Source organism: Camponotus vicinus, unplaced genomic scaffold, assembly GCF_025532165.1.
Source record: "Camponotus vicinus isolate PSW18456_S1 unplaced genomic scaffold, iyCamVici1.0 SCAF_12, whole genome shotgun sequence".
NCBI lineage: Eukaryota > Metazoa > Arthropoda > Insecta > Hymenoptera > Formicidae > Camponotus > Camponotus vicinus.
This window is the reverse complement of record NW_028141948.1, coordinates 7546740-7564551: the sequence shown is the minus strand read 5'-3', so window position 1 is coordinate 7564551 and position 17812 is coordinate 7546740. Positions and strand designations below refer to the sequence as shown.

General features: G+C 34.3%; 1 protein-coding gene across 1 annotated transcript in view; it reads left to right on the top strand.

Annotated features, from left to right (window-relative positions):
- LOC145963070 (uncharacterized) overlaps nucleotides 1–17812 on the top strand; it is a 250716-nt gene that overhangs the window by 108047 nt on the left and 124857 nt on the right. The window lies entirely within an intron of this gene.

Here is a 17812-nt window from a genome sequence, read left to right as displayed (position 1 = left end):
TTACAGTCTCGAATGTGTACTACGGCACTCATTAATAATTGCGGTAAAGATGGGAGTGACATCGCCGCGAGGCTTATCGTTCTCCCCCCGGAGCAGGCGGTTAGTCAATCGGAAGTAGTGATCGCGGACTTCGATGCGTCCGATGTGTTCGCTTTACCGCTGCTCGAGAATTTGTCAAGATGTAAGAGGGTGTTATGTCGTTTTTGGCAAATCGTGCAATTCGAGTATTTGCAAGGACTATCTCGATGAGATCGCAAACAATTATAACAAAGTTTCGCGTTCTTTACGGTCTCGATGCGCTTAGGTATGGATAATTGTTTAAATTTGTCGCATAAAAAGAGCGGATGTCGTTTGCTCTTGCATACCACGCAATTACGCGGCGTGCTCGTTAAGAAAATTTGATTTGAAACGCGCTTCTTCTTAACCGGGGGCTCGCATTTACCCTTTTCTGATTCTGCCGTCTTCGCTCTCTCGCGTCTCGACGCGCACACCGCGCTCTTGTATAAAAACTCATACATTTGCTCGAGTTTTGGGAATTCGTCTCTCTCCAGACTCGCCTCCCATCTCTCTAATGTGGCCTTTGGTAATTTGCTTTCTAAAAGATGAACGATCATTTCCGATCCGCCGGAAACTCCTAGGGCGTTCAGTGACGCGAGATGTTGCTGCGTATCATCGGCAAGCTTCGATAAACCGCTCGTAGTTTCTTTGTCTAACGCGGGCGTGTTTAAGATTAAGGCAAGATGTCGCGATACTAAGACGCGCTTTACCTCGTATGATCGCTCCAATAGTTCCCATGCCTTTAAATAATTTATACCATCGATTGTGAAAATTCGTATTTTATTAGCCGCTTAATGCGGATTTTAAGTAATGTAATTTGTCTATGTCCGACAGATCGGTTTGAGAACCTATCATGCATGGAATGCGTTTTTGAATGACAACCAGTTTTCGTACTTGCCATCGAATGTAGGCAGCGGCGCCTCGGGCAATTTTATCCTTCGTTTATTCACGGATGCGGCAGTCCCTGCGTTATCGCTTCGCGGCTCGTTATTTGAAGGGCCAGGGCCTGCGTTCGAGTTATTCGTCGCGTTTAAGATGTTCTCTGCCTTACTAGCGAATAAAAACGTTCTTGAATATTAACGAATTCATTCTGATGTCCTTCTCTCGGATCTAATACCGCGAGCTCGTCGTTATGTTCTTCGAATGCATGATATAAATCCGTTACGATCCGTTACGATCCGGGCGATTCGCAATTTTAAGACGGCTTTATCTACCTCACCTTTGTCGAGAAGATTGCCTACATATGTGATTTGAGATTTTAGGGAGGTTCGCTTTTATACTAAAAGTTTGACTCTTTCCGACATTGTTAGGCGATTATGATATAGGATTTAGAAAGGATGAACGACTTACACCGTCTGTTGTGGATGTAGTCTGTTGTTTCAAGCTCGGTCTCACTGGTTATGATTGATTCTCCCACGAGCAATGGATCAGTGTGCGTGTGGAATTGATCGTCCTCGTCTCTTTTTGATGTGAGACCTCACAGGAGGCACCAAATGTTCAGTCAGCGTCAACACTCTCGTGTTCACTCTGTAGTTTCGTTTATAATTCAGTTTATTAATTTACACTTTCGCACAAAATCGTAGAACAAAGATTGCGTGATATTAATAATTAAACGATTTTTTGATATGACTCGTCACAGTTCAAGACTAAACGCAACCGTTACTCTCCGCTGTCGAGACTACAATGTCCTCAGGTCAAAGGGCCACACTCGCGCGTTGCTTGCGCAACGACATGTGTTGACCACTCGTGAACCCTTCCGCTGGTTCTTTCGCTGAATTTTATGACGTTACGAGTCCTTCGGCATTGTGGCGTCGAAGGACGATCTCTTACGCGAAAGCCTCGTTTTAATTTACTGGTTACTATTGTCTTCACTTTCTCCTCGACGACATCTTGAAGTGATTCTGAGTCGCGATGACGTCTCGAGCTGATGACTCGGATCGCGACGACGTCTGGGAATCACTCGGGTCGCCAGATTCGTATTATATTTTATTATATATTATTCGCTTTCTTCGCGACGACGTCTCGAAGTGATTCTGAGTCGCGATGACGTCTCGAGCTGATGAGTCGGATCGCGACGACGCCTGGGAATCACTCGGGTCGCGAAATTCGTTTTATTTTTGTTTTTTGTTCTTATATGTATATATATATCGCAGTCGTGCACGACGCTTATATTATGCCGTAACAATTATAATGATGCGAATCCTCGTAATACAAGATATTTAATTGCCGCGAGGAACCGAAATACTCGCGTCCGAGAGAAGCGAGTATTTCGGTTCCGTCATACAACGGCTTTTCGCTGCGACCGAAAGTATTAAAATTATACACAACAATCGCGATATTGTCGGCGACGAAATAACGTTGGAAACGTTCGATTTCGCGAATCCCACATCCCTCTTCCGGTATTACGACACCGGCATTTCTCGTTAATTGCAATGCACATTCGCGTTGTAACGAAGAATGCGGATATCTTATCGCGTTCCATTTCTCATGCAGCTCACCTGCACGGATATTACCGCGTTCGCTATAAGTTTGAGCTACTACGAGGGCGCGAGGGAAACACAGGTTATCCGAATTATTAATTTCGACTATCGAACGTTTTGCGACATCCTCGCGTGTTAACGCGACGCGACCGCGACCTGAAGGCATCGAGACATTATAAATCCGTATGTTAAATTGGTCAGCGATATCGAGACCACCGGCGCTCTGAGCTAACGAACTCACGAGTCTCCAAATATCCTCATAACTCAAATCTCGCGCCGGACGAAAAGATATACCCGCAGGACCATGCGATAAATTCGGCGAATCAAACGATAATCCTACGTATTCGCCCGGTTCGCATGAATTTAACGCATAGGCGTGAATTTTGCGAAACGCGTTTTCTAACGAGTGATATATATCGACGCCTTCAGTCAAAGGTCGTATCGTGAAACTCGCTTCTCTACCGATTATCCGGAATCTTCTAAATTGTCGCGCATTTTCCGATATTAAATTTACAAAATTGAAATTATTATTTCCGACCTGTTGCTGAAGTTGTTGCTGCTGCTGTTGTTGCTCATGCTCCTCCTCCTCCTCCGCGCCCTCTTCACCCTCCTCAGTCTCGGATGAAATATTTTCCGAGCGGGGTAACTCAGCTACCTCCCCCTCAGTTTCCTCCTCCTCCGCTTCGTCTTCCTCACTGCTGCGAGAGAGCGCTGAATTTTGTTCGCCGTCAACACCACCTCCGTATTGCACTGTTAAAAATAAAAAACCGTATAAATTATAAAATACTATTTTTATTATTTTTATTATTTTAATATTTTTTACTCGAATGTAATCCGTACTATGAATGTTATAATACAACGAAATAACTCACCTTTTTAGCAATATTCGTTGTTTTTATTCCGTTACTAATACTCTGGGGAATAGCTAATCCCCCAGCAACGAGTTTCTAAAGAAAAATTAAGAATTTGTTGGATTGAATTCGAGCATAAAAATACCGAGAAATAAATTAATAAAGTTACCTTCTCTAGAGGGAGCGTATACATTTTCCTCTTCTTCATCCCCCTCTTCTTCCTCTCTGTTTGTCTCTTCTTCTTCTTCTTCTTCTTCTACCACTATCATTTCTTCCTCTTCCTGCACTTCTTCTTCTTCTTTTCCGCTCTCCTCTGGCTCTTCTTCATTAATCTCCACTCTCTCGCGCTCCTCCATCTCTCGCAGAAATTCTAATAATATTTTAAGATTTGAATATTTAATATTATAGAAACAAAATTTAAAAAAAGTTTTAAAAATACTTTTATATTCCGATTTTCGTTTTAGTATATATTTTACATCATCATCTTACTTCGCTATCAGGGCTGCTGACTGCGTATGTGATGTCGGCAGCGTCATCGTCCATGTTTTCCTCGCCGTTGTCGTCGTCGTCATCGTCGTCAAGAACGACAACGGGAATCGCCGGATTTTACTCGAGTAATCGCGGTCTTCCTGAAATGTAGAATATTTTTATTAGTATTAATTATTATTTTTATTACTACCGAACAATCTATCTGAGAAAAATTAGCACGCGTTTTTATTACGTGCAAACTTACGCGAAAGACCTGCCTCGGATTCTTCTTCAGCGCGGCGTCTACGCGAAGGTCGCACCATCGCTGTTCTCGCGGGATTATTGTTTCCTGTGATTAATTAGTAATTAAATATTTAACATTATAATCGCGATTTTTCGTATTTTCTTTCATCGAAAGTAAAAATAAATAAAATAAGTAAAATAATTACCCGTCGACTGGATTCTGCTGTAGTTTTGGAGTAGGTAGGTTACATGCCCACCTACATCTTCCTCTTCTTCATATTTCTCATCTTCTCTCAAGGCTCTTCGTGCACTAATTATTTCGCCGGCAAGATTTAGCAATTTCGCGTCGCCGCCGAAATGCCCCAATTTATATAAAATTGCAAGCATTGTATCGGAGCAGGCACACGCGAAACTCGAAAATACACTATAATTATGTTCACTCGTTTCCATTAATTTGGAAATGTATCTCGCGGAATTTATCTTTGGAGATAAATTCGTAGCCAACTTTACACATCTCGATATCAAAGTCTTATTACACGCCACTTTTTTTCCTCAAAGGAATAACACGCGAGCGAAAATCGTACAAGTTTCCTTGGGCGAAGAAAATCTCGAAAATGCTTATATTCAGTTAAAGGTTGTCCATTTTATATATTTTGCTCCCCACTCGAAAAAGGAAAGCCAAACAAACCTTTATCGCCGCTCGGAGAAGTTCGAAAAAAATGTAGAAGTTTGAAATTTCTTGTAGTCATACCGTATTGTAATTATATTTTTCATCGTAGAGCGAATAATCTATTTTTGATTTCTTATTTTGTTTTTCGAAAAAGCAACTGACGCCAAGCATTTATCTAATTACCTTAATTAAGTATTGGTGTACGCATATGATTTCTTAAAAACTAAGCGTAATAAAAAAAATTTGTAATTATTTCATTTGTCAAAGATTTTTATTTTGGGTTGACCATAGCTATTACACGAGTAGAATAAATTTTTAAAATCATTTGTTTCTTTATAAGAAAAATACTCGTTTAATGCTAATAATAATAATAATAATAATAATACACGACGTGTTGCTGCGTGTTCGCAGTAAAGGACAGAAGGAGATATTGGGAGATATATTGAAAACGTAGTAAAAAAAAGTACTCTGTGAATATTTTTTAAGAAAAACTTGATATTTATTATTAAATTTTATCGATGTACATTTATTTATTGGTTTTCATAAAATTTTCGTTTCTGTAAAATCGTACAAGAAATTTCATTAAATTTAAGCGAAAGTATCTCTACAAATACAATGCTAAAATACATCTAAAAATGTTAAATTATTAATTTGAGTTCGGACACTTTGTTCGATTTCTTCATAATTTCCTTTAATTGTGAATTTTATAATTTCACAATCTATGTACGATGAGGGAAGTTTTAATTCTATTTCGCTTATTATATAGTTAGCACATGTATTGACAGTATCAACGATATTAATTAATTGCGACAAATGCGTATCTACGCATTTTATAATATTTTCCAAACCGAGGAAAGTAACTTTTTGCATCACGATAGCGGTGTTATAAGTTTTTCGTTTCTTCAACGGAGGTTGTTCTTCCTTCTCGCCATTAGTCGCGGAATATTCGGTGGTTTCCTTGTATGCCACTAGAATAGCCCTCGCGCCATAAGCACTGGTAAAGTTGATGGTGATATTGTTAATAATAATCGAATTTAATCCCCCCGTTCTTTTTTGATCCTCGTTCAAATACTGCCTCATATGATCCATGCAGGCTTGAAATTGCTGCCACGTGTCGGAGTCGAGACAAATCCCATCGGCATTATTGCTCGTTAATTTAACAATTGGAACGAAGCAGTCTTCCTTCGTCGATTGCAATCCCACTTGTATCTTCTTAGTGAAGGATGAATTAAGTCCATATGTTGTTGATAGCAACAAATGTCGGTTTCTTCCACCGTTACCGATTTTATTGTCTCCATTTCCCGGCTCCTTAATATCGCAAACGTGCGCGGAGTTCACAAAACTGGCTATTTCCGTCGTTCCAGCCATTGCTATTAACTTTCGAGTATACTATGTAAAAAATGGTCACAACAACGATAGTGTATTTGCGTAGAATTTTTATTCTTCGCTCGAGGCTTAACTTTTGTTAACGACGGAATTCGAATGAATACGCGGTTTGTCCTCGCGCTTATATTACTGCTTCTCCCCCTCAAAAAAAAATCTAAAAAGAGTGGGGGGGAAAATAATATGCGCAGAAGTGAGCATAAATGCGTGTTCAAACAAAATATTTTACAATAATCAAAGAAAAAATACCGAGAAACTTCTATAAACGTTTCTAGAAACTTCTAAAAATTTTCTCTAAGCTATATCGGTGATTCACCACGGGAAAAATATTTAACGATGTTTTATTAGGGAAGATTTTTTTCATTATGAAAATATTTTTCTTAACCTTCTAAAATAATTAGAAAGAGACTTGTAAATCTATATGATAGATATTACGTGCGGGGGTATATCCGAATGTTTAATGTAAAAAATGTGAAATCTTATCAGATTTCTTAGTCGATACGGTATATATGCTGTTTCGGCATGAGAAAAAAATAGGTGGATTTAGGATGAGGGTCTCGCTAGGGTGGATTCAAGGCGAGAATATTTTCCATATCTTCCTAAATTATTTAGAAAGAGAATTGTTTTCTTAATCACTATTGCAAATATAACGGGTCTATTTTAAAATAAAAACCATTCACGGTTATCTTAAGATGAAATTATTTTATTGGATGTCTCTAGTTTTTTTAACGTGTGTTTAGGCTTTTAAGAATCTCTAAACATTATTATTATATCACGAGGGATGGTATTTGTCTGAGAGAGCTATCGGCTGTCTCATAAAATACGTGTATATACAGGTATTTTGTAACGTGTATATACAGGTATTTTGTAATTTAGACGATACGACGATTTAAAATATATTTTCTATAATTTAAGCATTTGTTACGTCCGGCGGACTCCACGATTCTTTTCTTTCCTCGAAATTATACGATAAACATTGGTAGGGCCAATTCTTACTCGTAGATATCTGAGACAGAGAATAATAAATGGAATCTGACATTAAGCGGATAACCAGTCGCTGTCAACTCAAATTTTTTACTATAAAATCCAATAGTCGTATATGGTTATAGTTGGTACGTCCGGTGAAATGTAACACCACTTGCGCTCAAACGATCCTTATCAAGTACCACGTCAACAATAGGCATATGATACTCTGTCTCTTAGAGTAAAAAACAATAAATAAAAGTAATACTAAGGATGACCAGTAGCTATAACCTAAGATTTTTTAAAACAAAATTGTAGTTACAGCTGTCACGTAAAAATCCAAGTGCTTCGCATGTTTATAATGATCCATATGAAACTTTTCTATTTGACAATTTAGACAAAAAGCATACTGGATCTTGGAAAAATTATCAAAAAGAAAACAATCTTTGAGACGACACATATGTTTGACTCACGAGCAAATTCTCATGAACAGTAAATTAGTCATCCTACTCCCATTCTACTAGATAAAGCTAAGTCTCGAGCCAAAGAGCTCAACCAATTAAAAATCTCAAGAAATCCTTCTCCTTCCAAGAACTTCCTAGTCCCTAAGAAGGGAGTAATTGAAATTGTCTCATTCGTTGACATCACAAGAGTAAATGCTTTGATAAAATTGCAATGGCTGAAGTAGTCGCCATTATAGCATGAAGAGCTGGCTAATGGAGATGTCTACCAGAAGATTTTTAATAAATATCCACTTACACATAATGCAGAATTAAATCTTAATAAGACATTTTTGCTAAGACATAAAGCGGATTAATAATTCAATTGCGTGACAATTCCCTACTATCCAGTAAGGAGGAGGAGCAATAATTTTAAAATACGCGAGCACAAGTTGCAGCGGGGGGATTCATTCATTCATTCATTAGCACTCTTTTTCTTAGTTACAATCGAGATTCAGTTATAGTTAAATATAGAATTTTGAGAATTCAGTCTTAATCTGATTCAAATTATATAGCCTCGGGGATCCTTTCTTGTGTCACGCAATTGAATTATTAATCCGCTTTATGTCTTAGCGAAAATGTTTTATTAAGATTTAATTGTGCATTATGTGTAAGTGGATATTTATTAAATATCTTCTGGTGGACATCTCCATTAGCCAACTCTTCATGCTATAATGGCGAAGACTTCAGCCATTGCAATTTTATCAAACCATTCACTTTTGTGATGTCAACGAGTAGTGAATAAAATTGAGTAATTTTTATTTCCTCTCTTTCACATATCTTATTATTTTACCATTTAAATTGAAACATTTCATCTTTTATTTATTAACTTCTTGCTTTTCTCTCTGAAAGATGGTTCTCGATTAACTCCTTGATTCTTATTTCCCTTTAATTGTTCTTTCTGATTTATTCAGCGCGAATTAGTATAGTTTTCTAACTTTATACCTCGTTTCAGCCTTTCCTTATATATATTTAACTCTCCCTATTTCTATTTTTCCCATTCACTTTTCTTTAATTTCTCATCTCCTTTATATTATTATTGTTATTATTATTATTATTATTATTATTTTCTTTACATTATTTTTCTTTATATTATCATTACTTTTTGAAGAAACCGTTAAAGTAGATGAATGATTTTCGAGCTCAGACTTGGCGCGCGAATCTCTTATCTTAATTTTATTACTGTATTTTAATTTAGACCTGTGTTTCAGCGAATTTAGAAAATTTTAATTCTAATTACAACACATATGCGCAAGCGACGAATACTATACTTCCTTTAATGAGTAAGCGTTATTCAGATTCTTATTACACATTCGGTTTTTATTTTTGTTTTATTTCTTATATTATATTAAATATATATATATTGTAATAACCAGTCAGAACTTGATTCTTAACGTAAATTCCTTCCTGTATATTCTGACTGATGACCTCCGAACGATTGTAACACCCGCGAGAATATATACATACACACAGATACCCACACACACCTAGTGTAAGCGCTAACATGTATTTTTCATTCTTTCTTTATCTTTTTAAATATTATATTGTATTTTTAATTTAATATATAATTTAATTATTTAATCCGTTCTCTTCCCTAAATTCTGAGATCGCACTAGGTCCCATCCCGCGTAACAAGGATTAAATTCCTTTACCGAAAAAAGACTACCGAGCGAATAGGCTTAAAAACACAGTGTTAAAGAGACCTTCGGTCGCTGACCTGTGTCAGGCCCTTCACATTCGTTCGACCCGATCCATACACACGCCCGAATAAAATGTGTCACGGGGTAAGTAAGTTACGTTCTTCCACACGGCCCACCCATTCCAGGGCCTGGACGTAACATACTGATCAATTTGGGGGCTCGTTCGGGATAGAAAAGTGCGATCTTGGAAATGGGAAGGAATGTAAAAATCTCGATAAAAATTAAAAAATCCTTTTAAAAGACAATTCTTTGAGAGTAAAATATATTCAAATTAAATTTAAACCTAAATTTATATCAGATGGTATTCAGATTTATATCAGATTTATATCTTTGAATTATACACGCTATACACATCTATTCCGATAGCAACTCCTAAATCTATTTCAAAACAAATCTATTTTAGTTTGTGGATATTAGAAACAAACTCTTTTTTTTTTATTTATTCATAATGTCAATATACATCCTAGCCCCAAAGTCTGATGATTTTCTCGATATAATTATTAAACAAAAAAAAACTAAATAAAATTTGTATTACAGAAATTTATATTAAATTCGTATTAAAGAAATATGAAGTGATTTCAAAACAATGTCTTATCAAAATCCTTTCGCTACGCTAAAATACGCTGTTGAAGCTGTTCCTTTCTTCGACGGCAATAACATTCCACTAAATTATTTCATTGAAGGATGTAAAGAAGCAAAATCTATGTTACCTGAAGAAGAGAATTGCAATTTACTAAAATCATAAGAACCAGAATAATCGGAGAAGCTCGGCGAACTATACAAGATCAATTTTTTAGTAGCGTATCGCAATTAACGTCCTATTTAAAACGAATTTACGGTCCTTCGAAAAATGTTTATCAATTGCAAGGAGAATTAGGATGTATTTATCAAAAAGACGAAGAAGACGTAATTAGTTATGCTAGTAGAATTAAAACTCTTGGAAAACAAATCTTAGAAGCATATCAATATCTAGAAAAAGTTTTGCCTGATGAAAATATTAAAATGTTATTAGAAAAGAACATGTGTGAATGTTTCATAAGAGGGTTGAAGCCCAACATAGAACAAAGAATTACCAGAAATCTAAACATAGAAGACACCATTGCCGACGCTTTGAGGATTGAAGAATCAAGTAGATTATCAAGTAATAAACGCACGGCCTGTAACAATAAATCTTGATAAACGCGGTCGCGCGCCTACTGTCCAAGTTAACATTAATGATAAACCCACTCAAACCATTTTTATGATAGATAAAGGATCCAGTCCAAATTTAATTAAAGAAAATTTTATACCTAAAAATATAAACATTAATTATACAAAAATATTGCAATTAAATGGCATAAATAATTCTCCAGTATATACGTTCGGGAAGATCATATTAAATCTTTTTAAGATATCTGTGCCTTTTCTCACGATTTCCCAATCCCAGAAGCTGGAATATTAGGGAATGATTTTTTAAAGCAAACTTCCTCAAAGTTAGACTACGCACAAGGATGTCTGGCCGTATCTGAAATTAATAATATACCTTTCTTCACGCCGGAAATGATCACAGTGCCTCCACGGTCAGAGTCATTATTTTATGTAAGAGTGGAAAATCCTGAAATAAAAGTAGGATATATACCAAAATTAAAAATAGCACATGGAATCTATTTAGGAGATACCATCGTGGAAAACATCGCTGGAAAGGCATATTTAAACGTCCTAAGTACATTGAATGAAGAAATGGACGTCCACGTTCCTATTATACGTCTAACATCTTTGAATAATCTACTTGGTAATCAAGAAAAAGATTTTGAAGTTCTAAGGAATCAGGAACAACCAACGGATAAAAGGGAAGAAACTACGCACGAAGTATTTAATAAAATATTTAATGAGTTTGATGATCGTGAAAATAAAATAGAAATTGGAGACAAAATCAATAACCGTCAAAATAAAGATCATCAAGATAATATTATTACTAAAGAAGGGACGAAGATAAGAAAGAAATGTTAAATCAAGAAGAGAATAAAAAGAAGACTCAAACCCAAAATAAAAACAGAATTAATTGTGAAAACAAAATAATGAATAAAAATGAGAAGAAAAACAAAAAAAATTATCTAAACAACTTGAATAATCCCAAGTTCCTTGGAGGGGGAAATTACCAAACTCTTCCTGAAAATATTAATAATCCAAAAATCCTTGGAGGGGAAAATGACCAAACCCTTCCTGAAAATATTAATAATCCAAAAATCCTTAAGGAAGAAAGCTTCCAAGCTTCCGCTAAAAAAAAAATTTCTAGATTTTCGGAGGAAAATTTCCAAACCTCTTTAGAAAATTCTAGCTCCGTCGATTGCGAGGAGGGAAGTTACCAAACCTCACCACCCAACTCGGCACGTTTCAAATCTAAAAATTCTAAGGAGAGAAGACAAATATCCTCTCTAAATATTAATTTTCCAAGGATTGGATTATCCACAAGAAATCTCAAGAATAAATTTAAATCTTCTCATGTCACAACTGATGACGTTGTTGAAAGGGCTCAAATTTATAATCTAAAAACAAAAAATTTTCGAGACAAAAATAAGCCTTCTTCCAAGCTCCTTTATTCCTCTCAAATTAAAACACAAGAAGTTATAGAGAAATTTATGCGAAAACGCAAATCACAAGAAGAGGAAAATATAGAAAATCGAGTAATTAATCCCAATAATTGTGAACTGCACCAATGTTTAATATTCGCCGAAGAAACGAAGAAGAATCAACCCAAGAAGATTATGGAGCTGCTACGATTGAAACATTCAAATGAAAAACAACAATACAGTATTGGAGACACGTTATCCAGGAAACCTGTGAGTTTCGAAGAGGTGAAATATAAAATGACGACAATCAGGAAATTTTTAAATCTAAACAATTCAGAAGACACAGAAGCAATCTCTGAAACATTGACAGGATTTGATAACAAGAAAGAAGAAAATGATGATTTTAATTTGTGTTTTTCGAATACTGAGAAAATCGAAAATATTATATCTGAAAACAATTTATCCAATATTAATATTGATTCTACATCATTTACATTCGGAGAATTAAGCCAATCTTTTGGATTACAAATGTCAGAACAAACTTTAATTCACAGTTTTCTTAAGCGAAACAAAATACAAACAAGGAGCCAAACAGTGAAATTAAAGGATAATATTAAAGAACTAAAAAAACGAAACGACCCGCCGGATAAAAACTATCATGTAAGGAAAAAAGATGAGAAGAGAAAAGAAACGACGGAAGAAAAAGCAGTTGGAGTTAAAATAAAGAAGCCTACTATAATTACTTCTTTCAACAAAATAACTGGAAACATCATGAAATTTTCATCAAAAATCGCAAGAAGTAGCAAAAATATATTAAAACTTCAAGATCAGTTGGCAAAATTTTGCATGAGAATATCTCTATCACATCAGACATCCAAAATCACCGCAAGGATTTTTGCAGTCCGATTTACTCGTACACTTGAAGCATCGAAAGCGATATTAATAGATCCAGAAAAAATTCCCGCTAATAATTTAATGAAGGAAATTTCTAAATTATTGAAAATTTACAAATTTTGTATCTCTTATCTACAATCAAATGAATTATTAGAAAGATCTGATCATATAATAGAATATTTTAAACAATGTACAAATGAGCAGAAACAATGGAATAGATGGATCGATTTCACAACGTTCAATTATAATATCAACATATACGAAACAATTAAACATACTCCATATGAAATAAGTTTTCATAAAATAGCACGAGTTTCATCACACGAGTTTTTCATCCCAGAAGATAATTTAATAAACTACGATAAATACTTAATAAACTCTGTAATATATCTTTCAAGAAAGTCTTTTTACGCAATTCAAGAAAATATTCATAATGTTAAAGCGGAACTCAGATCTGAAGAGCATTATCAGACCATTCAAAATTTTAAATCAGAAAATCAAGTATTTTCATCGAAAAGATCGAAAGCGAGAAGATTCAGAGATCAGTATCCAAGACTTCATAAAACATTGAAGAAATTAAATAAGAATAATACAAATTAAAATAAAAATAAACAATCTAATCGTGCACTTTAACCGTTTATGGATTTTTTACAATAAATCCAAATCCAACGAGATAATCTTCAAAGAATTAAAGAAGTGCTGCTTTTTAACGCTGAAGGTAATAGATAACTCGAATTTAACGCATAGACGAAAACAATTCTCAGAATTAGGAGATTCTTATCTTTCACCACCTTTAAAAGAAACTTCTACCTACACTACAACTCAAGGACTGAAAATTATAAAGTATGACCAGCTAAGTATAAGCCATGACAAGAATACTTTCTATTACTTAGGCTTATATATAAACAAGATTTCTAGCATTATTAATTGTAATCGTAATCACTACTCTTATACACATGTATACTTTCTATTACAGTTTATATTTCCCTTTTATTATATAGGTTATTATATATTGTTATACTTCTCCGTACAAATAATTTTTAAGAAATGATTAGATATTAAGGTATATTAAGATAATATATATATACATACTCTGAGAATTATCTCAAATTTTTTCCTTTTCCAATATATGTGCATAAAATAAAAAAAAACCTTAAAAAAAAAATTTTTTTATATACTAAATATACATATACAACATAACTATCATATGAAGAGAAATTTCTTTTAAAACTTTCTCTCATTATTAACTTCATTTATACATATATATTATCTTAACTTCTTATTTTTCCTTTGACTATAGATAAATTTAAATATATAGTTATATAAATATTAAGAAATATTGGTTATATATATATATATATATATATATATATATATATATTGAGAAAGGGGCGAATAGAGAACTATTTTTCCTTGCATTCCTTTTTTTTCTATTTTATTTAAAGTAGAATGAAAACTACTTGATCATCAATATAGTATAGAAATGTTAGCATATCGTCGTCGTATCCAGTGAAGTCTCGTAATAAAAAAAAAGGGAGATAAATATCTCTTATATACATGGATAATACATGGATCAACGGCATACAGCATACATGAAAAAATTCACTTGGAAACCGTTCGAAATCTAATGAAAATGCATCATAATCATTAGATCTGCTATTAACATTATCCCAATACGTAAGCAGGGTGCAATCCGGATATACACCTACTCTACAATCTGCTCCACATAAAATTTCTGCTCATATTAAAAATAAGCTATATCTATAAAAATTTACGGCATAATAAAATTAACTCTGTAAACAAATGCAGGAATTGCATTGAAAAAATATCCATACGTATACAAAGCATTCTCGATTGAGATAGTGCCGAAAATCGCAAAACGAACGGAAAAAGAAAACAGGTTCTTCAACAATCCCTTTGACACTCAATATATATATTTTTCTTCATCATTGATGACCAAGTAGCTGTAACTACGTATATTCTTTAGTTTTATTTCTTTTCATGTCAACGAAAAGGAAAAAGAGTTCTATAAAATTTTTATTGCGTAATTATGTGTAATATTACATAGATACACACAGATTTTTACTAATATCCATATAATATAAAATAAGTCAGAGAATTAAAATTCTTTTTATGCTCGAAACTTATAAAGGAAAGACGAAAGAATTAAGATAGCAGTTTTGAAATTAAGATTTCTTTCCTCCATTTTGAATAAAAAATATATAATATACATGTATAATATAAGTAAAAGATAATTAATAAGGTTTAAGAAAGAATAATTAATAAAAAGAGAAAAAATGTAATCACTACATAATCATATATTCTAATCATTATATGCTCTAATCATTAAACATTATTATCATTTAAGAATATGTTATAAGAAAATCTGTACAAGAAGGACGAGAGAACAAAAAAATAGTTCTGGAAGTTGCCTATTCTTTCCTCCTTCTTTAAATAATAAAAGAGAACTAACTTATACTATTATAACTACACTATATACTTATATTATACTATTACACATTACCATAAGTACATAACAATGCGTATAGTAATTCTTCTTTCTCAGAAAGAAAAGAATCGAATATTTCCATTATTTGCAAATGTTGTATACCCCCAACATTTGTCTAAGGCGGGGAGTGTTATGTCCGGCGGACTCCACGATTCTTTTCTTTCCTCGAAATTATACGATAAACATTGGTAGGGCCAATTCTTACTCGTAGATATCTGAAACAGAGAATAATAAATGGAATCTGACATTAAGCGGATGACCAGTCGCTGTCAACTCAAATTTTTTACTATAAAATCAAATACATAAAAAATATTCCACCTTGTATGCAACAAAATGTTTTAATAAAAAAATATCGCTAAAAATAATTTATAAAAATTTTCCCTCAAAAAATATATATAATTTTCCTAAAAAGAAAATCAAAACTAAATATGAAATCAATAATTAACTAGCCAAGTACATTGAAGCAATTGATAGGATTTGTAATTTGAAATAAATTTATCACAAATTCTATCTTGCATTTATGTATTACAGATTCTCGACAAAATAAAAATGATTTTCAAAATAAGTTCAATACTTTGTATGATATATAAAAATACATTATTATGTGTGATCCAAATAAATATTTGTACAAAATATGAAATAGCACTAATATATTGCGGGTTTTATATTAGATTACAAATAGTAAGTCATGAAACTATTTAACACTTACTGCAATAACGATTGCATTAATCGCCAATTTTGAATTTAAAGAGAAAAACTAATCGACTTGGTTTAAGATCATAAGTTTTACTATGTAAACCTGGAACTAAAGGATTTAAGAAAAGTTACATACAAAAATTTTACCCGAGTTGTAAATTCAGAACTAAAAAAATTAAGACCCAAACGACTTACAAAAACTTGGCGTGCTCGAGTCATATTATAATACACATAATTTTACAAAGTTTGCGAATTATATACATGTAATTAATTTCAATTATAGATTAATACGACCCGAGCACGCGACAAATATCCTCATAACTCAAATCACGCGCCGGACGAAAAGATATACCCGCAGGACCATGCGATAAATTCGGCGAATCAAACGATAATCCTACGTAATCGCCCGGTTCGCATGAATTTAACGCATAGGCGTGAATTTCGCGAAACGCGTTTTCTAACGAGTGATATATATCGACGCCTTCAGTCAACGGTCGTATCGTGAAACTCGCTTCTCTACCGATTACCCGGAATCTTCTAAATTGTCGCGCATTTTCCGATATTAAATTTACAAAATTGAAATTATTATTTCCGACCTGTTGCTGAAGTTGTTGCTGCTGTTGTTGTTGCTGTTATTGATGTTGTTGTTGCTGCTGGTACTCATGCTGCTCCTCCTCCTCCTCCTCCGCGCCCTCTTCACCCTCCTCAGTCTCGGATGAAATATTTTCCGAGCGGGGTAACTCAGCTACCTCCCCCTCAGTTTCCTCCTCCTCCGCTTCTTCTTCCTCATTGCTGCGAGAGAGCGCTGAATTTTGTTTGCCGTCAACACCACCTCCGTATTGCACTGTTAAAAATAAAAAACCGTATAAATTATAAAATACTATTTTTATTATTTTAATATTTTTATACTCGAATGTAATCCGTACTATGAATGTTATAATACAACGAAATAATTCACCTTTTTAGCAATATTCGTTGTTTTTATTCCGTTACTAATATTCTGGGGAATAGCTAATCCCCCAGCGACGAGTTTCTAAAGAAAAATTAAGAATTAGTTGGATTAAATTCGAGCATAAAAATACCGATAAATTAATAAAAATAAATTAATAAAGTTAAATTAATAAATAAATTAATAAAGTTACCTTCTCTGGAGGGAGCGTATACATTTTCCTCTTCTTCATCCCCCTCAGTAGTTAGGACTAGGCCGGTTCTAACCCAGGTCCTCTCAGGGGGGGCGAGGCGCGAGGGGATCTCAGCGGCGCGGGGGAATGACGTCACGCAGGATGGAGGGGGTTTTCGGTAGCGCGTACATGGTTATGTACAATATATATACAATTAATAATAAACAAAATATACATTTATTTACAAAGGTATCCTATAATGTCCCCATGGTAACGTGTCAGTCGAATCAGGTACGATATACCGCTTGTCATCGTACGGACTCAGAGCAATTTTCGTCTCGCGGACAGTATACACTTTGTGCAATTTCGATCTTATACATGACTGCTGTCACGTCATTTCGATCTCATCGTGCAACACCGCGTGTAATCGTCGAAGGTTATATTACGCGCTACGACATTACTTTTAACGCCTTTAATCTTCTTCGTATCCTTTTTCCCGTCCACTCTCACCGCGTACACCTTTGCTCTAAGCCCGACGAATTCGGTCATTATCGCACCGTTATTTTCATCCTTCATTAAACCCGGTACTTTTTTATTCACGAGCGATATACCGTACGCGTTATCAATTGGATAATCGCTCGTATCAAATCGGTTGATATCGCGCTTCATGTTTTTATATACATCGACGCATTCGATGTGATATGTTAGACTATCTGTGTCGGTGTACA